Genomic DNA, 22165 nt, shown 5'->3' on the forward strand with positions numbered 1-22165 from the left:
GTTATACCATATAACGTAATACGTTATAACGTAATACCGTATAACGTAATACGTTATAACGTTATACCATATAACGGAATACGTTATAACGTTTTACCATATAACGTAATACGTTACAACGTCGTACCGTATAACGTAATACGTTGTAACGTTATACCATATAACGTAATACGTTATAACGTTATACCATATAACGTAATGCGTTATAAAGTAATACCATATAACGTAATACGTTGTAACGTTATACCATATAACGTAATACGTTATGACGTTATACCATATAACGTAATGCGTTATAACGTTATAGCATATAACGTAATATCACATAACGTTGTACCATATAACATAATACGTTATAACGTAATACCATATAACGTAATATCACATAACGTTATAGCATATAACATAATACGTTATAACGTTATAGCATATAACGTAATATCACATAAGGTTGTACCATATAACATAATACGTTATAACGTAATACCATATAACGTAATATCACATAACGTTATAGCATATAACATAATACGTTATAACGTAATACCATATAACGTAATACGTTGTAACGTTATACCATATAACGTAATACGTTAGAACGTTATACCATATAACGTAATACGTTATAACGTTATACCATGTAACGTAATACGTTATGACGTTTTACCATATAACGTAATACGTTATAACGTTATACCATATAACGTAACACGTTATAACGCAATACCGTATAACGTAATACGTTATAACGTTATACCATATAACATAAAACGTTATAACGTTATACCATATAACGTAATACGTTATAACGTAAACACATATAGCGTAGTACGTTATAACGTTATACCATATAACACACTACGTCATAACGTAATACCGTATAACGTAATACGTTATAACGTTATACCATATAACGTAATACCGTATAACGTAATACGTTATAACGTTATACCATATAACGTATTACGTTATAACGCAATACCGTATAACGTAATACGTTATAACGTTATACCATATAACGTAATACGTTATAACGTTATAGCATATAACGTAATACGTTACATCGTTATACCATATAACGTAATACCACATAACGTTATACCATATAACATATTGCGTTATAAAGTAATACCATATAACGTAATACGTTGTAACGTTATACCATATAACATAATACGTTATGACGTTATACCATATAACGTAATACGTTATCACGTTATAGCATATAACGTAATATCACATAACGTTGTACCATATAACATAATACGTTATAACGCAATACCATATAACGTAATATCACATAACGTTATAGCATATAACATAATACGTTATAACGTAATACCATATAACGTAATACGTTGTAACGTTATACCATATAACGTAATACGTTAGAACGTTATACCATATAACGTAATACGTTATAACGTTATACCATATAACGTAATACGTTATAACGTAATACCGTATAACGTAATACGTTATAACGTTATACCATATAACGTAATACGTTATAACGTAATACCGTATAGCGTAATACGTTGTAACGTTATACCATATAACGTAATACGTTGTAACGTTATACCATATAACGTAATACGTTAGAACGTTATACCATATAACGTAATACGTTATAACGTTATACCATATAACGTAATACGTTATAACGTAATACCGTATAACGTAATACGTTATAACGTTATAGCATATAACGTAATATCGCATAACGTTGTACCATATAACATAAAACGTTATAACGTAATACCATATAACGTAATATCACATAACGTTATAGCATATAACATAATACGTTATAACGTAATACCATATAACGTAATACGTTGTAACGTTATACCATATAACGTAATACGTTAGAACGTTATACCATATAACGTAATACGTTATAACGTTATACCATATAACGTAATACGTTATAACGTAATACCGTATAACGTAATACGTTATAACGTTATACCATATAACGTAATGCGTTATAACGTTATACCATATAACGTAATACGTTATAACGTTATACCATATAACGTAATACGTTATAACGTAATACCGTATAACGTAACACGTTATAACGCAATACCGTATAACGTAATACGTTATAACGTTATACCATATAACATAAAACGTTATAACGTTATACCATATAACGTAATACGTTATAACGTAAACACATATAGCGTAGTACGTTATAACGTTATACCATATAACGTAATACGTTGTAACGTTATACCATATAACGTAATACGTTAGAACGTTATACCCTATAACGTAATACGTTATAACGTTATACCATATAACGTAACACGTTATAACGTAATAGCGTATAACGTAATACGTTATAACGTTATACCATATAACATAAAACGTTATAACGTTACACCATATAACGTAATACGTTATGACGTTATACCATGTAACGTAATACGTTATGACGTTTTACCATATAACGTAATACGTTATAACGTTATACCATATAACGTAACACGTTATAACGCAATACCGTATAACGTAATACGTTATAACGTTATACCATATAACATAAAACGTTATAACGTTATACCATATAACGTAATACGTTATAACGTAAACACATATAGCGTAGTACGTTATAACGTTATACCATATAACACACTACGTCATAACGTAATACCGTATAACGTAATACGTTATAACGTTATACCATATAACGTAATACCGTATAACGTAATACGTTATAACGTTATACCATATAACGTATTACGTTATAACGCAATACCGTATAACGTAATACGTTATAACGTTATACCATATAACGTAATACGTTATAACGTTATAGCATATAACGTAATACGTTACATCGTTACACCATATAACGTAATACCACATAACGTTATACCATATAACATATTGCGTTATAAAGTAATACCATATAACGTAATACGTTGTAACGTTATACCATATAACATAATACGTTATGACGTTATACCATATAACGTAATACGTTATCACGTTATAGCATATAACGTAATATCACATAACGTTGTACCATATAACATAATACGTTATAACGCAATACCATATAACGTAATATCACATAACGTTATAGCATATAACATAATACGTTATAACGTAATACCATATAACGTAATACGTTGTAACGTTATACCATATAACGTAATACGTTAGAACGTTATACCATATAACGTAATACGTTATAACGTTATACCATATAACGTAATACGTTATAACGTAATACCGTATAACGTAATACGTTATAACGTTATACCATATAACGTAATACGTTATAACGTAATACCGTATAGCGTAATACGTTGTAACGTTATACCATATAACGTAATACGTTGTAACGTTATACCATATAACGTAATACGTTAGAACGTTATACCATATAACGTAATACGTTATAACGTTATACCATATAACGTAATACGTTATAACGTAATACCGTATAACGTAATACGTTATAACGTTATAGCATATAACGTAATATCGCATAACGTTGTACCATATAACATAAAACGTTATAACGTAATACCATATAACGTAATATCACATAACGTTATAGCATATAACATAATACGTTATAACGTAATACCATATAACGTAATACGTTGTAACGTTATACCATATAACGTAATACGTTAGAACGTTATACCATATAACGTAATACGTTATAACGTTATACCATATAACGTAATACGTTATAACGTAATACCGTATAACGTAATACGTTATAACGTTATACCATATAACGTAATGCGTTATAACGTTATACCATATAACGTAATACGTTATAACGTTATACCATATAACGTAATACGTTATAACGTAATACCGTATAACGTAACACGTTATAACGCAATACCGTATAACGTAATACGTTATAACGTTATACCATATAACATAAAACGTTATAACGTTATACCATATAACGTAATACGTTATAACGTAAACACATATAGCGTAGTACGTTATAACGTTATACCATATAACGTAATACGTTGTAACGTTATACCATATAACGTAATACGTTAGAACGTTATACCCTATAACGTAATACGTTATAACGTTATACCATATAACGTAACACGTTATAACGTAATAGCGTATAACGTAATACGTTATAACGTTATACCATATAACATAAAACGTTATAACGTTACACCATATAACGTAATACGTTATAACGTAATACCATTTAGCGTAATACGTTATAACGTTATACCATATAACACAATTCGTTATAACGTAATACCGTATAACGTAATACGTTATAACGTTATACCATATAACGTAATACGTTATAACGTAATACCGTATAACGTAATACGTTATAACGTAATACCATATAACGTAATACGTTGTAACGTTATACCATATAACGTAATACGTTAGAACGTTATACCATATAACGTAATACGTTATAACGTTATACCATGTAACGTAATACGTTATGACGTTTTACCATATAACGTAATACGTTATAACGTTATACCATATAACGTAACACGTTATAACGCAATACCGTATAACGTAATACGTTATAACGTTATACCATATAACATAAAACGTTATAACGTTATACCATATAACGTAATACGTTATAACGTAAACACATATAGCGTAGTACGTTATAACGTTATACCATATAACACACTACGTCATAACGTAATACCGTATAACGTAATACGTTATAACGTTATACCATATAACGTAATACCGTATAACGTAATACGTTATAACGTTATACCATATAACGTATTACGTTATAACGCAATACCGTATAACGTAATACGTTATAACGTTATACCATATAACGTAATACGTTATAACGTTATAGCATATAACGTAATACGTTACATCGTTATACCATATAACGTAATACCACATAACGTTATACCATATAACATATTGCGTTATAAAGTAATACCATATAACGTAATACGTTGTAACGTTATACCATATAACATAATACGTTATGACGTTATACCATATAACGTAATACGTTATCACGTTATAGCATATAACGTAATATCACATAACGTTGTACCATATAACATAATACGTTATAACGCAATACCATATAACGTAATATCACATAACGTTATAGCATATAACATAATACGTTATAACGTAATACCATATAACGTAATACGTTGTAACGTTATACCATATAACGTAATACGTTAGAACGTTATACCATATAACGTAATACGTTATAACGTTATACCATATAACGTAATACGTTATAACGTAATACCGTATAACGTAATACGTTATAACGTTATACCATATAACGTAATACGTTATAACGTAATACCGTATAGCGTAATACGTTGTAACGTTATACCATATAACGTAATACGTTGTAACGTTATACCATATAACGTAATACGTTAGAACGTTATACCATATAACGTAATACGTTATAACGTTATACCATATAACGTAATACGTTATAACGTAATACCGTATAACGTAATACGTTATAACGTTATAGCATATAACGTAATATCGCATAACGTTGTACCATATAACATAAAACGTTATAACGTAATACCATATAACGTAATATCACATAACGTTATAGCATATAACATAATACGTTATAACGTAATACCATATAACGTAATACGTTGTAACGTTATACCATATAACGTAATACGTTAGAACGTTATACCATATAACGTAATACGTTATAACGTTATACCATATAACGTAATACGTTATAACGTAATAGCGTATAACGTAATACGTTATAACGTTATACCATATAACGTAATACGTTATAACGTTATACCATATAACGTAATACGTTATAACGTTATACCATATAACGTAATACGTTATAACGTAATACCGTATAACGTAACACGTTATAACGCAATACCGTATAACGTAATACGTTATAACGTTATACCATATAACATAAAACGTTATAACGTTATACCATATAACGTAATACGTTATAACGTAAACACATATAGCGTAGTACGTTATAACGTTATACCATATAACGTAATACGTTGTAACGTTATACCATATAACGTAATACGTTAGAACGTTATACCATATAACGTAATACGTTATAACGTTATACCATATAACGTAACACGTTATAACGTAATAGCGTATAACGTAATACGTTATAACGTTATACCATATAACATAAAACGTTATAACGTTACACCATATAACGTAATACGTTATAACGTAATACCATTTAGCGTAATACGTTATAACGTTATACCATATAACACAATTCGTTATAACGTAATACCGTATAACGTAATACGTTATAACGTTATACCATATAACGTAATACGTTATAACGTAATACCGTATAACGTAATACGTTATAACGTTATACCATATAACGGAATACGTTATAACGTTTTACCATATAACGTAATACGTTACAACGTCGTACCGTATAACGTAATACGTTGTAACGTTATACCATATAACGTAATACGTTATAACGTTATACCATATAACGTAATGCGTTATAAAGTAATACCATATAACGTAATACGTTGTAACGTTATACCATATAACGTAATACGTTATGACGTTATACCATATAACGTAATGCGTTATAACGTTATAGCATATAACGTAATATCACATAACGTTGTACCATATAACATAATACGTTATAACGTAATACCATATAACGTAATATCACATAACGTTATAGCATATAACATAATACGTTATAACGTTATAGCATATAACGTAATATCACATAAGGTTGTACCATATAACATAATACGTTATAACGTAATACCATATAACGTAATATCACATAACGTTATAGCATATAACATAATACGTTATAACGTAATACCATATAACGTAATACGTTGTAACGTTATACCATATAACGTAATACGTTAGAACGTTATACCATATAACGTAATACGTTATAACGTTATACCATGTAACGTAATACGTTATGACGTTTTACCATATAACGTAATACGTTATAACGTTATACCATATAACGTAACACGTTATAACGCAATACCGTATAACGTAATACGTTATAACGATATACCATATAACATAAAACGTTATAACGTTATACCATATAACGTAATACGTTATAACGTAAACACATATAGCGTAGTACGTTATAACGTTATACCATATAACACACTACGTCATAACGTAATACCGTATAACGTAATACGTTATAACGTTATACCATATAACGTAATACCGTATAACGTAATACGTTATAACGTTATACCATATAACGTATTACGTTATAACGCAATACCGTATAACGTAATACGTTATAACGTTATACCATATAACGTAATACGTTATAACGTTATAGCATATAACGTAATACGTTACATCGTTATACCATATAACGTAATACCACATAACGTTATACCATATAACGTATTGCGTTATAAAGTAATACCATATAACGTAATACGTTGTAACGTTATACCATATAACATAATACGTTATGACGTTATACCATATAACGTAATACGTTATCACGTTATAGCATATAACGTAATATCACATAACGTTGTACCATATAACATAATACGTTATAACGCAATACCATATAACGTAATATCACATAACGTTATAGCATATAACATAATACGTTATAACGTTATAGCATATAACGTAATATCACATAACGTTGTACCATATAACATAATACGTTATAACGTAATACCATATAACGTAATATCACATAACGTTATAGCATATAACATAATACGTTATAACGTAATACCATATAACGTAATACGTTGTAACGTTATACCATATAACGTAATACGTTAGAACGTTATACCATATAACGTAATACGTTACATCGTTATACCATATAACGTAATACCACATAACGTTATACCATATAACGTATTGCGTTATAAAGTAATACCATATAACGTAATACGTTGTAACGTTATACCATATAACGTAATACGTTACAACGTCGTACCGTATAACGTAATACGTTGTAACGTTATACCATATAACGTAATACGTTATGACGTTTTATCATATAACGTAATACGTTATAACGTTATACCATAACGTAATACTTTATAACGTTATACCATATAACGTAATATCACATAACGTTATACCATATAACATAATACGTTATAACGTAATACCATATAACGTAATACGTTGTAACGTTATACCATATAACGTAATACGTTATAACGTTATACCATATAACGAAATACGTTATGACGTTTTACCATATAACGTAATACGTTATAACGGTATACCATGTAACGTAACCCCGTTTATAACGTAATACCGTATAACGTAATACGTTATAACGTTATACCATATAACATAAAACGTTATAACGTTATACCATATAACGTAAAACGTTATAACGTAATACCATATAGCGTAATACGTTATGACGTTATACCATATAACGTAATACGTTATAACGTTATAGCATATAACGTAATACGTTATGACGTTTTACCATATAACGTAATACGTTATAACGTTATACCATATAGCGTAATACGTTATAACGTTATACCATATAACGTAATATCACATAACGTTATACCATATAACATAATACCACATAACGGTATACCATATAACATAAAACGTTATAACGTTATACCATATTACGAATAACGTTATACCATATAACGTAATACGATAAAACGTAATACCATATAGCGTAATACGTTATAACGTTATACCATATAACGTAATATCACATAACGTTATACCATATAACATAATACGATATAGCGTAATACCATATAACGTAATACGTTGTAACGTTATACCATATAACGTAATACGTTGTAACGTTATACCATATAACGTAATACGTTGTAACGTTATACCATATAACGTAATACGTTGTAACGTTATACCATATAACGTAATACGTTAGAACGTTATACCATATAACGTAATACGTTAGAACGTTATACCATATAACGTAATACGTTATAACGTTATACCATATAACGTAATACGTTATAACGTAATACCGTATAGCGTAATACGTTGTAACGTTATACCATATAACGTAATACGTTGTAACGTTATACCATATAACGTAATACGTTAGAACGTTATACCATATAACGTATTACGTTATAACGTTATACCATATAACGTAATACGTTATAACGTAATACCGTATAACGTAATACGTTATAACGTTATAGCATATAACGTAATATCGCATAACGTTGTACCATATAACATAAAACGTTATAACGTAATACCATATAACGTAATATCACATAACGTTATAGCATATAACATAATACGTTATAACGTAATACCATATAACGTAATACGTTGTAACGTTATACCATATAACGTAATACGTTAGAACGTTATACCATATAACGTAATACGTTATAACGTTATACCATATAACGTAATACGTTATAACGTAATACCGTATAACGTAATACGTTATAACGTTATACCATATAACGTAATACGTTATAACGTTATACCATATAACGTAATACGTTATAACGTAATACCGTATAACGTAATACGTTATAACGTAATACCGTATAACGTAACACGTTATAACGCAATACCGTATAACGTAATACGTTATAACGTTATACCATATAACATAAAACGTTATAACGTTATACCATATAACGTAATACGTTATAACGTAAACACATATAGCGTAGTACGTTATAACGTTATACCATATAACGTAATACGTTGTAACGTTATACCATATAACGTAATACGTTAGAACGTTATACCATATAACGTAATACGTTATAACGTTATACCATATAACGTAACACGTTATAACGTAATAGCGTATAACGTAATACGTTATAACGTTATACCATATAACGTAATACGTTATAACGTAATACCGTATAACGTAATACGTTATAACGTAATACCGTATAACGTAACACGTTATAACGCAATACCGTATAACGTAATACGTTATAACGTTATACCATATAACATAAAACGTTATAACGTTATACCATATAACGTAATACGTTATAACGTAAACACATATAGCGTAGTACGTTATAACGTTATACCATATAACGTAATACGTTGTAACGTTATACCATATAACGTAATACGTTAGAACGTTATACCATATAACGTAATACGTTATAACGTTATACCATATAACGTAACACGTTATAACGTAATAGCGTATAACGTAATACGTTATAACGTTATAGCATATAACGTAATATCGCATAACGTTGTACCATATAACATAAAACGTTATAACGTAATACCATATAACGTAATATCACATAACGTTATAGCATATAACATAATACGTTATAACGTAATACCATATAACGTAATACGTTGTAACGTTATACCATATAACGTAATACGTTAGAACGTTATACCATATAACGTAATACGTTATAACGTTATACCATATAACGTAATACGTTATAACGTAATACCGTATAACGTAATACGTTATAACGTTATACCATATAACGTAATACGTTATAACGTTATACCATATAACGTAATACGTTATAACGTAATACCGTATAACGTAATACGTTATAACGTAATACCGTATAACGTAACACGTTATAACGCAATACCGTATAACGTAATACGTTATAACGTTATACCATATAACATAAAACGTTATAACGATATACCATATAACGTAATACGTTATAACGTAAACACATATAGCGTAGTACGTTATAACGTTATACCATATAACGTAATACGTTGTAACGTTATACCATATAACGTAATACGTTAGAACGTTATACCATATAACGTAATACGTTATAACGTTATACCATATAACGTAACACGTTATAACGTAATAGCGTATAACGTAATACGTTATAACGTTATACCATATAACATAAAACGTTATAACGTTACACCATATAACGTAATACGTTATAACGTAATACCATTTAGCGTAATACGTTATAACGTTATACCATATAACACAATTCGTTATAACGTAATACCGTATAACGTAATACGTTATAACGTTATACCATATAACGTAATACGTTATAACGTAATACCGTATAACGTAATACGCTATAACGTTATACCATATAACGGAATACGTTATAACGTTTTACCATATAACGTAATACGTTACAACGTCGTACCGTATAACGTAATACGTTGTAACGTTATACCATATAACGTAATACGTTATAACGTTATACCATATAACGTAATGCGTTATAAAGTAATACCATATAACGTAATACGTTGTAACGTTATACCATATAACGTAATACGTTATGACGTTATACCATATAACGTAATGCGTTATAACGTTATAGCATATAACGTAATATCACATAACGTTGTACCATATAACATAATACGTTATAACGTAATACCATATAACGTAATATCACATAACGTTATAGCATATAACATAATACGTTATAACGTTATAGCATATAACGTAATATCACATAAGGTTGTACCATATAACATAATACGTTATAACGTAATACCATATAACGTAATATCACATAACGTTATAGCATATAACATAATACGTTATAACGTAATACCATATAACGTAATACGTTGTAACGTTATACCATATAACGTAATACGTTAGAACGTTATACCATATAACGTAATACGTTATAACGTTATACCATGTAACGTAATACGTTATGACGTTTTACCATATAACGTAATACGTTATAACGTTATACCATATAACGTAACACGTTATAACGCAATACCGTATAACGTAATACGTTATAACGTTATACCATATAACATAAAACGTTATAACGTTATACCATATAACGTAATACGTTATAACGTAAACACATATAGCGTAGTACGTTATAACGTTATACCATATAACACACTACGTCATAACGTAATACCGTATAACGTAATACGTTATAACGTTATACCATATAACGTAATACCGTATAACGTAATACGTTATAACGTTATACCATATAACGTAACACGTTATAACGCAATACCGTATAACGTAATACGTTATAACGTTATACCTTATAACATAAAACGTTATAACGTTATACCATATAACGTAATACGTTATAACGTAAACACATATAGCGTAGTACGTTATAACGTTATACCATATAACACACTACGTCATAACGTAATACCGTATAACGTAATACGTTATAACGTTATACCATATAACGTAATACCGTATAACGTAATACGTTATAACGTTATACCATATAACGTATTACGTTATAACGCAATACCGTATAACGTAATACGTTATAACGTTATACCATATAACGTAATACGTTATAACGTTATAGCATATAACGTAATACGTTACATCGTTATACCATATAACGTAATACCACATAACGTTATACCATATAACGTATTGCGTTATAAAGTAATACCATATAACGTAATACGTTGTAACGTTATACCATATAACATAATACGTTATGACGTTATACCATATAACGTAATACGTTATCACGTTATAGCATATAACGTAATATCACATAACGTTGTACCATATAACATAATACGTTATAACGTAATACCATATAACGTAATATCACATAACGTTATAGCATATAACATAATACGTTATAACGTTATAGCATATAACGTAATATCACATAACGTTGTACCATATAACATAATACGTTATAACGTAATACCATATAACGTAATATCACATAACGTTATAGCATATAACATAATACGTTATAACGTAATACCATATAACGTAATACGTTGTAACGTTATACCATATAACGTAATACGTTAGAACGTTATACCATATAACGTAATACGTTACATCGTTATACCATATAACGTAATACCACATAACGTTATACCATATAACGTATTGCGTTATAAAGTAATACCATATAACGTAATACGTTGTAACGTTATACCATATAACGTAATACGTTACAACGTCGTACCGTATAACGTAATACGTCGTAACGTTATACCATATAACGTAATACGTTATAACGTTATACCATATAACGTAATACGTTATGACGTTTTATCATATAACGTAATACTTTATAACGTTATACCATAACGTAATACTTTATAACGTTATACCATATAACGTAATATCACATAACGTTATACCATATAACATAATACGTTATAACGTAATACCATATAACGTAATACATTGTAACGTTATACCATATAACGTAATACGTTATGACGTTATACCATATAACGTAATACGTTATAACGTTATAGCATATAACGTAATACGTTATGACGTTTTACCATATAACGTAATACGTTATAACGTTATACCATATAGCGTAATACGTTATAACGTTATACCATATAACGTAATATCACATAACGTTATACCATATAACATAATACCACATAACGGTATACCATATAACATAAAACGTTATAACGTTATACCATATTACGAATAACGTTATACCATATAACGTAATACGATAAAACGTAATACCATATAGCGTAATACGTTATAACGTTATACCATATAACGTAATATCACATAACGTTATACCATATAACATAATACGTTATAACGTAATACCATATAACGTAATACGTTGTAACGTTATACCACATAACGTAATACGTTATAACGTTATACCATATAACGAAATACGTTATGACGTTTTACCATATAACGTAATACGTTATAACGGTATACCATATAACGTAACACGTTATAACGTAATACCGTATAACGTAATACGTTATAACGTTATACCATATAACATAAAACGTTATAACGTTATACCATATAACGTAAAACGTTATAACGTAATACCATATAGCGTAATACGTTATAACGTTATACCATATAACACAATACGTTATAACGTAATACCATTTAACGTAATACGTTACATCGTTATACCATATAACGTAATACCACATAACGTTATACCATATAACGTAATGCGTTATAAAGTAATACCATATAACGTTATACGTTGTAACGTTATACCATATAACGTAATACGTTATGACGTTATACCATATAACGTAATACGTTATAACGTTATAGCATATAACGTAATACGTTATGACGTTTTACCATATAACGTAATATGTTATAACGTTATACCATATAACGTAACACGTTATAACGCAATACCGTATAACGTAATACGTTATAACGTTATACCATATAACATAAAACGTTATAACGTTATACCATATAAAGTAATAGGTTATAACGTAAACACATATAGCGTAGTACGTTATAACGTTATACCATATAACACACTACGTTATAACGTAATACCGTATAACGTAATACGTTATAACGTTATACCAAATAACGTAATACCGTATAACGTAATACGTTATAACGTTATACCATATAACGTATTACGTTATAACGTTATACCATATAACGTAATACGTTATAACGTAATACCGTATAACGTAAAACGTTATAACGTTATACCATATAACGTAATACGTTATAACGTAAACACATATAGCGTAGTACGTTATAACGTTATACCATATAACACAATACGTTATAAGGTAATACCGTATAACGTAATACGTTATAACGTTATACCATATAACGTAATACGTTATAACTTAATACCGTATAACGTAATACGTTATAACGTTATACCATATAACGTAATACGTTCTAACGTAAACACATATAGCGTAGTACGTTATAACGTTATACCATATAACACAATACGTTATAACGTAATACCGTATAACGTAATACGTTATAACGTTATACCATATAACGTAATACGTTATAATTTAATACCATATAACGTAATACGTTATAACGGTATACCATATAACGTAACACGTTATAACGTAATACCATATAGCGTAATACGTTATAACGTTATACCATATAACACAATACGTTATAACGTAATACCATTTAACGTAATACGTTACATCGTTATACCATATAACGTAATACCACATAACGTTATACCATATAACGTAATGCGTTATAAAGTAATACCATATAACATAAAACGTTATAACGTTATACCATATTACGAATAACGTTATACCATATAACGTAATACGATAAAACGTAATACCATATAGCGTAATACGTTATAACGTTATACCATATAGCGTAATACGTTATGACGTTATACCATATAACGTAATACGTTATAACGTTATAGCATATAACGTAATACGTTATGACGTTTTACCATATAACGTAATACGTTATAACGTTATACCATATAGCGTAATACGTTATAACGTTATACCATATAACGTAATATCACATAACGTTATACCATATAACATAATACCACATAACGGTATACCATATAACATAAAACGTTATAACGTTATACCATATTACGAATAACGTTATACCGTATAACGTAATACGATAAAACGTAATACCATATAGCGTAATACGTTATAACGTTATACCATATAACGTAATATCACATAACGTTATACCATATAACATAATACGATATAGCGTAATACCATATAACGTAATACGTTGTAACGTTATACCATATAACGTAATACGTTGTAACGTTATACCATATAACGTAATACGTTGTAACGTTATACCATATAACGTAATACGTTAGAACGTTATACCATATAACGTAATACGTTAGAACGTTATACCATATAACGTAATACGTTATAACGTTATACCATATAACGTAATACGTTATAACGTAATACCGTATAGCGTAATACGTTGTAACGTTATACCATATAACGTAATACGTTGTAACGTTATACCATATAACGTAATACGTTAGAACGTTATACCATATAACGTAATACGTTATAACGTTATACCATATAACGTAATACGTTATAACGTAATACCGTATAACGTAATACGTTATAACGTTATAGCATATAACGTAATATCGCATAACGTTGTACCATATAACATAAAACGTTATAACGTAATACCATATAACGTAATATCACATAACGTTATAGCATATAACATAATACGTTATAACGTAATACCATATAACGTAATACGTTGTAACGTTATACCATATAACGTAATACGTTAGAACGTTATACCATATAACGTAATACGTTATAACGTTATACCATATAACGTAATACGTTATAACGTAATACCGTATAACGTAATACGTTATAACGTTATACCATATAACGTAATACGTTATAACGTTATACCATATAACGTAATACGTTATAACGTTATACCATATAACGTAATACGTTATAACGTAATACCGTATAACGTAACACGTTATAACGCAATACCGTATAACGTAATACGTTATAACGTTATACCATATAACATAAAACGTTATAACGTTATACCATATAACGTAATACGTTATAACGTAAACACATATAGCGTAGTACGTTATAACGTTATACCATATAACGTAATACGTTGTAACGTTATACCATATAACGTAATACGTTAGAACGTTATACCATATAACGTAATACGTTATAACGTTATACCATATAACGTAACACGTTATAACGTAATAGCGTATAACATAATACGTTATAACGTTATACCATATAACATAAAACGTTATAACGTTACACCATATAACGTAATACGTTATAACGTAATACCATTTAGCGTAATACGTTATAACGTTATACCATATAACACAATTCGTTATAACGTAATACCGTATAACGTAATACGTTATAACGTTATACCATATAACGTAATACGTTATAACGTAATACCGTATAACGTAATACGCTATAACGTTATACCATATAACGGAATACGTTATAACGTTTTACCATATAACGTAATACGTTACAACGTCGTACCGTATAACGTAATACGTTGTAACGTTATACCATATAACGTAATACGTTATAACGTTATACCATATAACGTAATGCGTTATAAAGTAATACCATATAACGTAATACGTTGTAACGTTATACCATATAACGTAATACGTTATGACGTTATACCATATAACGTAATGCGTTATAACGTTATAGCATATAACGTAATATCACATAACGTTGTACCATATAACATAATACGTTATAACGTAATACCATATAACGTAATATCACATAACGTTATAGCATATAACATAATACGTTATAACGTTATAGCATATAACGTAATATCACATAAGGTTGTACCATATAACATAATACGTTATAACGTAATACCATATAACGTAATATCACATAACGTTATAGCATATAACATAATACGTTATAACGTAATACCATATAACGTAATACGTTGTAACGTTATACCATATAACGTAATACGTTAGAACGTTATACCATATAACGTAATACGTTATAACGTTATACCATGTAACGTAATACGTTATGACGTTTTACCATATAACGTAATACGTTATAACGTTATACCATATAACGTAACACGTTATAACGCAATACCGTATAACGTAATACGTTATAACGTTACACCATATAACATAAAACGTTATAACGTTATACCATATAACGTAATACGTTATAACGTAAACACATATAGCGTAGTACGTTATAACGTTATACCATATAACACACTACGTCATAACGTAATACCGTATAACGTAATACGTTATAACGTTATACCATATAACGTAATACCGTATAACGTAATACGTTATAACGTTATACCATATAACGTAACACGTTATAACGCAATACCGTATAACGTAATACGTTATAACGTTATACCATATAACATAAAACGTTATAACGTTATACCATATAACGTAATACGTTATAACGTAAACACATATAGCGTAGTACGTTATAACGTTATACCATATAACACACTACGTCATAACGTAATACCGTATAACGTAATACGTTATAACGTTATACCATATAACGTAATACCGTATAACGTAATACGTTATAACGTTATTCCATATAACGTATTACGTTATAACGCAATACCGTATAACGTAATACGTTATAACGTTATACCATATAACGGAATACGTTATAACGTTTTACCATATAACGTAATACGTTACAACGTCGTACCGTATAACGTAATACGTTGTAACGTTATACCATATAACGTAATACGTTATAACGTTATACCATATAACGTAATGCGTTATAAAGTAATACCATATAACGTAATACGTTGTAACGTTATACCATATAACGTAATACGTTATGACGTTATACCATATAACGTAATGCGTTATAACGTTATAGCATATAACGTAATATCACATAACGTTGTACCATATAACATAATACGTTATAACGTAATACCATATAACGTAATATCACATAACGTTATAGCATATAACATAATACGTTATAACGTTATAGCATATAACGTAATATCACATAAGGTTGTACCATATAACATAATACGTTATAACGTAATACCATATAACGTAATATCACATAACGTTATAGCATATAACATAATACGTTATAACGTAATACCATATAACGTAATACGTTGTAACGTTATACCATATAACGTAATACGTTAGAACGTTATACCATATAACGTAATACGTTATAACGTTATACCATGTAACGTAATACGTTATGACGTTTTACCATATAACGTAATACGTTATAACGTTATACCATATAACGTAACACGTTATAACGCAATACCGTATAACGTAATACGTTATAACGTTATACCATATAACATAAAACGTTATAACGTTATACCATATAACGTAATACGTTATAACGTAAACACATATAGCGTAGTACGTTATAACGTTATACCATATAACACACTACGTCATAACGTAATACCGTATAACGTAATACGTTATAACGTTATACCATATAACGTAATACCGTATAACGTAATACGTTATAACGTTATACCATATAACGTAACACGTTATAACGCAATACCGTATAACGTAATACGTTATAACGTTATACCTTATAACATAAAACGTTATAACGTTATACCATATAACGTAATACGTTATAACGTAAACACATATAGCGTAGTACGTTATAACGTTATACCATATAACACACTACGTCATAACGTAATACCGTATAACGTAATACGTTATAACGTTATACCATATAACGTAATACCGTATAACGTAATACGTTATAACGTTATACCATATAACGTATTACGTTATAACGCAATACCGTATAACGTAATACGTTATAACGTTATACCATATAACGTAATACGTTATAACGTTATAGCATATAACGTAATACGTTACATCGTTATACCATATAACGTAATACCACATAACGTTATACCATATAACGTATTGCGTTATAAAGTAATACCATATAACGTAATACGTTGTAACGTTATACCATATAACATAATACGTTATGACGTTATACCATATAACGTAATACGTTATCACGTTATAGCATATAACGTAATATCACATAACGTTGTACCATATAACATAATACGTTATAACGTAATACCATATAACGTAATATCACATAACGTTATAGCATATAACATAATACGTTATAACGTTATAGCATATAACGTAATATCACATAACGTTGTACCATATAACATAATACGTTATAACGTAATACCATATAACGTAATATCACATAACGTTATAGCATATAACATAATACGTTATAACGTAATACCATATAACGTAATACGTTGTAACGTTATACCATATAACGTAATACGTTAGAACGTTATACCATATAACGTAATACGTTACATCGTTATACCATATAACGTAATACCACATAACGTTATACCATATAACGTATTGCGTTATAAAGTAATACCATATAACGTAATACGTTGTAACGTTATACCATATAACGTAATACGTTATGACGTTTTATCATATAACGTAATACGTTATAACGTTATACCATAACGTAATACTTTATAACGTTATACCATATAACGTAATATCACATAACGTTATACCATATAACATAATACGTTATAACGTAATACCATATAACGTAATACGTTGTAACGTTATACCATATAACGTAATACGTTATGACGTTATACCATATAACGTAATACGTTATAACGTTATAGCATATAACGTAATACGTTATGACGTTTTACCATATAACGTAATACGTTATAACGTTATACCATATAGCGTAATACGTTATAACGTTATACCATATAACGTAATATCACGTAACGTTATACCATATAACATAATACCACATAACGGTATACCATATAACATAAAACGTTATAACGTTATACCATATTACGAATAACGTTATACCATATAACGTAATACGATAAAACGTAATACCATATAGCGTAATACGTTATAACGTTATACCATATAACGTAATATCACATAACGTTATACCATATAACATAATACGTTATAACGTAATACCATATAACGTAATACGTTGTAACGTTATACCACATAACGTAATACGTTATAACGTTATACCATATAACGAAATACGTTATGACGTTTTACCATATAACGTAATACGTTATAACGGTATACCATATAACGTAACACGTTATAACGTAATACCGTATAACGTAATACGTTATAACGTTATACCATATAACATAAAACGTTATAACGTTATACCATATAACGTAAAACGTTATAACGTAATACCATATAGCGTAATACGTTATAACGTTATACCATATAACACAATACGTTATAACGTAATACCATTTAACGTAATACGTTACATCGTTATACCATATAACGTAATACCACATAACGTTATACCATATAACGTAATGCGTTATAAAGTAATACCATATAACGTTATACGTTGTAACGTTATACCATATAACGTAATACGTTATGACGTTATACCATATAACGTAATACGTTATAACGTTATAGCATATAACGTAATACGTTATGACGTTTTACCATATAACGTAATATGTTATAACGTTATACCATATAACGTAACACGTTATAACGCAATACCGTATAACGTAATACGTTATAACGTTATACCATATAACATAGAACGTTATAACGTTATACCATATAAAGTAATAGGTTATAACGTAAACACATATAGCGTAGTACGTTATAACGTTATACCATATAACACACTACGTTATAACGTAATACCGTATAACGTAATACGTTATAACGTTATACCAAATAACGTAATACCGTATAACGTAATACGTTATAACGTTATACCATATAACGTATTACGTTATAACGTTATACCATATAACGTAATACGTTATAACGTAATACCGTATAACGTAACACGTTATAACGTTATACCATATAACGTAATACGTTATAACGTAAACACATATAGCGTAGTACGTTATAACGTTATACCATATAACACAATACGTTATAACGTAATACCGTATAACGTAATACGTTATAACGTTATACCATATAACGTAATACGTTATAACTTAATACCGTATAACGTAATACGTTATAACGTTATACCATATAACGTAATACGTTCTAACGTAAACACATATAGCGTAGTGCGTTATAACGTTATACCATATAACACAATACGTTATAACGTAATACCGTATAACGTAATACGTTATAACGTTATACCATATAACGTAATACGTTATAACTTAATACCATATAACGTAATACGTTATAACGGTATACCATATAACGTAACACGTTATAACGTAATACCGTATAACGTAATACGTTATAACGTTATACCATATAACATAAAACGTTATAACGTTATACCATATAACGTAAAACGTTATAACGTAATACCATATAGCGTAATACGTTATAACGTTATACCATATAACACAATACGTTATAACGTAATACCATTTAACGTAATACGTTACATCGTTATACCATATAACGTAATACCACATAACGTTATACCATATAACGTAATGCGTTATAAAGTAATACCATATAACATAAAACGTTATAACGTTATACCATATTACGAATAACGTTATACCATATAACGTAATACGATAAAACGTAATACCATATAGCGTAATACGTTATAACGTTATACCATATAGCGTAATACGTTATGACGTTATACCATATAACGTAATACGTTATAACGTTATAGCATATAACGTAATACGTTATGACGTTTTACCATATAACGTAATACGTTATAACGTTATACCATATAGCGTAATACGTTATAACGTTATACCATATAACGTAATATCACATAACGTTATACCATATAACAT

This window comes from Bombus huntii, chromosome 2 (genome assembly GCF_024542735.1).
Source record: "Bombus huntii isolate Logan2020A chromosome 2, iyBomHunt1.1, whole genome shotgun sequence".
Lineage (NCBI taxonomy): Eukaryota > Metazoa > Arthropoda > Insecta > Hymenoptera > Apidae > Bombus > Bombus huntii.